We start from the raw sequence: 5,642 nt of genomic DNA, 5'->3' as shown, positions 1-5,642 counted from the left end.
CAGAGTCCAATCTCTCCTTGGCAGACAGAATCCCTGTTGCTTTTCACAGCCAGATATTATGTAGGCTCCTCTTCTCAGCTCTGATGTTCTGGGCTGGAGATCCCTGCATGGGGTTGAGATCCCATGCTCCTCAGGGGGAGATTTTGAAGCTGAGATGCCTCTGAGTTCTCAGCCACAGCACGTGAGTGTGGGGCCAGTCCCTTTTATGTCTCCACCCTTCCTACCATTCTTGATGTGGCTTCTTCTGTAAATCATTGGTTATAAGACTTGTGTTCAGTTGGTCTTCAGTGGTTATTCAGGTTCATTGTTCTATATTTTAGTTGTAATTCCAGTTTGGTACTAGAATGAGGTAAGTGTAAATTCTACCTAACCCACCACCATCTTGGATTTCTTAAGACATTTAATAGAAATCTACTTCCTTTAACTTTTCTCACTTTTTTTGTTGTCTTTTTTTCTTCCATCCCCCTACCACCACACCTCTTTTTTTGCTACTCTGGCCTCTTGGTTACATATAATACTTTGTGTGTCTATGATTCCTAATATGTTGCCAAAAACCACATATATATTATGTGCCATATTTATTTTATAGTATGTCTTGCACTTACTCTCCTACCCCTAATACAAACCCTGCCTGCAAGTCTCTCAGACTTTACTTCTTGAAATTCCAGCCTTTCTTGACATAGGTACCTGACTTTGTGTTTAAGTGTGAATATGTTAAATTGGAAGCTAATGGGAAAGTTTGGGGAAATCTTAGCTCATTATGAAAATCATGTGCCAAACCATGTGGGAGCCTCTTAAATACAACTTTGGTGGTCATGACCCTGTCCAGAGGGGGAATCCTGTAATGTCACCCCTTTGCTGAGTCCCAGTTTCATGGATAGTATCTTTGAATGAAATTGTCTGAGGGAGATTGTTCCTTGTGTAAAGTTCACATGATGGAGTTTGAGGAGCTTGTTTCATTTGGAGCCCAGCAGGACAGAATGATTTGAAATGCAGCATTCAGTGTGGTCTGTTTGGCTGAAAGCTGTCACAGGGAACAAGTACTTAGCAAATAGCATGAACAAGGATTTGAACTAGAAAATGATCAGGAACTTGACAACATTGTAATAATGGCTTGCCTCCTCAAAAACTGCTCAATGGTGCACAAGGAGATAAAGAAAACTAGGAAAATACATAAATAGATGTGGGTCTCATTCAAAATAACCCAGTGTAAGAGTGTCCCAATATGGATAAAGTTTGAACAGAGGTTTCTGGGTCACAGTGACCATCTCAACTTTATTTGATCAGATTTTTGTCTCTTTTAAGGCAATAGCCACAGACTAAGTGTGCATACAGGATATCCACACATTTGTTGAAAATAGATTGATCAGTCAACTGCTTAGTCTGTTTCCAAAATGCCAAATGGCTTGGTTTTATGTTTTTCTTTTTATATTTCACTGGATTAACTGAATAGACTTGTTTATATCAGTTTTGGCTTTCCATGTTTTAAGTGGAGTTATATGCAACTAGAGGACCGGTGTACAAATTCTTTCAAAAGTTTACATTCCCTTTGCTTAAAAATTGCTTCTACTTAATTTCTTTTTAAATTGAAGTACAACTGACAAGTACAATTGTAAAATATTTAAAGTATACAACATGACAATTTTATGTATTGCATATATTATGAAAGGATCCCTCCCTTATCTAGTTAATTAATGAGATATTCCTATTTCTTAAAGTCTTTTTATAATACTCCAATTTCAGATGGTATATGTGCCTTATACATAGAACCCACATCTTCATGAATGATCAAATTTAACTATTGCAGGTGTATGTGATAGTCAGAGGCTCTGTTATGATACCATCCTCAGGGGCCATGCTACAGGAGCCCTCCTGCTTTAGGTGAAACATGGATATAACAAGGTATTTTATTACAAACAAGTTCAAGTTTATACCTCATTCTGCTCTGTAGCCACTAGAGCTTTAGCAAAGATCCAGTAGTCACTATAAAATGGCCAAGACAGCATGGTATCCACCCTCAATGCATGTTAATAGACTCAGTGGAGAGCTTTAGTGTTGTGTATGGACATACCCTGGTTCATTGACTTCAGTTTGAAAAGAGATCAAATCCAATTAGACAACCTCTACGAAATTCAACTCAATTCAGCAAACATTGTTAGGATGGAAGGCACTGTGTTACCTCATGCAAAGCATTTGGAGTTTATTTTGGTTTCTTGTGGCATTGTGTCAGCACAAGTCAAGTTGGTCAATACTGAGGTTTTATTTTTCAGGAACTTCAAGAATGCCTTTTTAAAAATTTACTTGTAACTCTTGAAATTTTTATAATTCTATTCTCTGCTTGGAAGTTCTTTATCCAGAACTCCTATTTTTAGCTTGGATAGTGACTCAGATATTTCAGAGATGAAGTCATGGTCTTAACAGTGCTTTGTGTCATAGACCTTTGGTTTTAGGGGTCCCATTTGACTCAAGAGGAGATGCTATATATACTAATTATTAGAGTTTAGATTGTTTTAAGGGTATATCCTTTTCTATTTTAATTTTTAAAATTAAATTATTATTTATTTTTATTGATTTCAGAGAGGAAGAGAGGGAGAAAGAGAAACATCAATGATGAGAAAGAATCATTGATTGGCTGCCTCCTGCATGCTCCCTACTGGGGATTGAGCCTGCAACCTGGGCTTGTGCCCTGACCAGGAATCAAACCATGACCTCCTGGCTCATAGGCAGGCACTCAACCACTGAGCCATGTCAGCAGAGCTCTTTTCTATTTTTTTTAAAAAAGGCGGTTCTTGCCCTGACCGGTGTGGCTCAGTGGATAGAGCATCGGCCTGCGGACTGAAGGGTCCCGGGTTCGATTCCGGTCAAAGGCATGTACCTTGGTTGCGGGCACATCCCCAGTGGGGGGCGTGCAGGAGGCAGCTGATCCATGTTTCTCTCTCATGGATGTTTCTAACTCTCTCTCCCTCTCCCTTCCTCTCTGTAAAAAAATCAATAAAATATATTTAAAAAAAGGCGGTTCCAATTTTACTACTGTCCAATGAAAATATAACACAAGCTTCATATGTAATTATCAATTTTTAAGTAGCCACATCAGAAAAAGAAAAAGGTGAATTAATTTCAATAACACATATATTATTGATTTCAAAGAGGAAGGGAGAGGGAGAGAGAGATGGAAACATCAACAATGAGAGAGAATCATCAACCGGCTGCCTCCTGCACGCTCCCCACTGGGGATCGAGCCTGCAACCTGGGCATGTGTCCTGACCGGTAATTGAACCGTGACGTCCTGGTTCATAGGTCAACGCTCAATCACTGAGCCAAACCAGTCAGGGCTTAATAATATATTTTAATTAACCCAATATATCAAAAATATTTTCATTTTAATATGCAATTAATATAAAAATTACTATCTTATATTATTTTTTAAATCTTATATTAAGTCTTTTAAATTTGGTGTATGTTTTATATTTACATTATATCTCAATTCAGTCTTGGCCCATTTCATGTGCTTAATAGGCACATGTGGCCAGTGACTCCTGTATTGGACAACATTGTCTTAGATGGACCTAGCTTCCAATTGGGATGGAAGCTTATGATAACTCAAGTACACTGACTTCTTTTAAGGGATTTAACAACATAGGTCTGTCTAAAATGGGAATCCATGTTGCAATATCTAAGATCATCAACCACTTTGCTTCAAGAAAAAGGATTATGGCTTCAGCATCCCACATGCAAATGGGGGAGGGTAACTTGGATCTGCCACATTGTTTGCAACATTTTGGTGTCGCCAGTGATTAAATAACCAGGTGATAAGTTCAGTCAGTGTCACAAGGACAAAGCCCCATCTCAGGGCTGTGTGTCAGTCACTGGAGCCTTTTCCTCACTGGGCTTCCCTTGAGAGCCCAAGAAAAAAGATGCAAAGTGCTTGAAAATTCTTTGACTATTCAGTTTAATTTTAATCCTTAGTATTAGCATGGAGCTCTTCTTAGTCATTTTTGCCTTGCTCATATTTTAATCCCATGACATGTCAAATATGTCAAATGGAACTAAATCTGGATCCAACTAGTGGCATCAGCTTTTCCCCCCTTTTTAATGTTTTTTTTTTTTTTAAAGCACTTACCAGGAAATAAAACATCTCTTTGCTTGTTTAAAAAAAAAAAAAGGATTATGGCTCTTTCCATGCATAGTGCAGCAATGTTTCATGGTCCTAAGAAGCACAAAAGCATTGTATTCTGGATAAACTGACCAGTGTGTTGCTCCTCATCCAACTACCAGTCCCCACAAACTGAGCGAATGTCTCCCTCTCATAATTTTCCTAAGGAACAGACATAAGTATGTCCTAACAGGAGATTAGGTAAAGAAGATCTACATGTAGCAGTTTATTAAGATTGATGGCAAGGTCAAAACTGATATAACCTATACTGTTGGTTTTATGGATGTCATCAGTATTGACAAGATAGGAGAGAATTTTAATCAGATCTATGACACCAAGACTCACTTTGCTGTTCATCAGATTACACCTGAGGAGGCTAAGTACAAGTTGTGCAAAGTGAGACAGATTTTTGTGGGTGTAAAAGGAATCCTTCATCTGGTGACCCATGATGCTTGCACCATCCTCTACTTTGATCCACTCATCAAGGTGAATGACACCATTCAGATTTGGAGATTGGCAAAATTACTGATTTCATCAAATTTGACATTGGTAACCTAAGAATGGTGACCAAAGGTGATGACCTAGGAACAACTGGTGTAATCACCAATAGAGAGATACTCTGTTTCTTTTGATGTGGTTCATGGGAAAGATGCCAATGGCAATAGCTTTGCTTCATGATTCTCTAACATTTTCATTTCTGGCAAAAGCAACAAACCATGGATTTTTCTTCCCTGTAGAAAGGGTATCCACCTCACCATTGCTGAAGAAAAAGACAAGAGACTGGTGGCCAAAGAAGTGGGTGAAATGATCGATAGGTGATATCATTGGAAGAGTCTTTGTGCTTAAAGATAATACAAGAGAAAACAAAAAACAGTGATTGTGATTCTTATGCTATGTACTGATTTCTTCAAAAATATGCTTACAGTAAGCTGTTGTTCCATGTACTTGTTCCCTAAATTACAGGATTCAATAAGGAGGGGAACATCTTAAAGCTTGAAGTGGGTAGAACACAGAAAAAAATGAAATATTTCTTTTAACAGTAAATATATGATTCTCTTTCCCTTTAATGGTCAGGAGTTCTTGTTGAGCAACTACTATGTATAAGGCAACATGCTAGATGCTGTGGAAGATATGTAATGATGATCAAGACATGGATCCTGACCTCAGTAGACTAAATTATACTCTGTGACTGAGGCAGTACACAAGCATATATGCACACATACATGTACATGTACTCACACTCACAAATACATTCACACACAAACTCTAAAATAAACTAAATTAGAATGAGTGACATATAGAGGCATACCACTTCTATTTAGGGCACAGACTAGGAACAGATTAATTCCAATTGAAGAGATTCAGGGGCTGGTTATGGAAAAAGTAACTGAACTGGGTCTTAACGGATCAGCATTTTCAAGTCAGTTAATCTAATGAGTTACTCCCAACATATTGTACTGGGTCAAACTTAAAGTAGATCCTAAAAGAG

The 5,642-nt window shown here is 38.1% G+C and overlaps 1 pseudogene; it reads left to right on the top strand.

Annotated features, from left to right (window-relative positions):
• Window positions 1–3,651: 3,651 nt before the first annotated feature.
• LOC103298458 (40S ribosomal protein S4-like) lies at window positions 3,652–4,972 on the top strand (annotated as a pseudogene).
• The last annotated feature ends 670 nt before the right edge of the window (window positions 4,973–5,642 follow it).

This window comes from Eptesicus fuscus, chromosome 1 (assembly GCF_027574615.1).
Source record: "Eptesicus fuscus isolate TK198812 chromosome 1, DD_ASM_mEF_20220401, whole genome shotgun sequence".
NCBI classification, from domain to species: Eukaryota; Metazoa; Chordata; class Mammalia; order Chiroptera; family Vespertilionidae; genus Eptesicus; species Eptesicus fuscus.
This window is presented reverse-complemented; position numbering and strand designations above follow the sequence as displayed.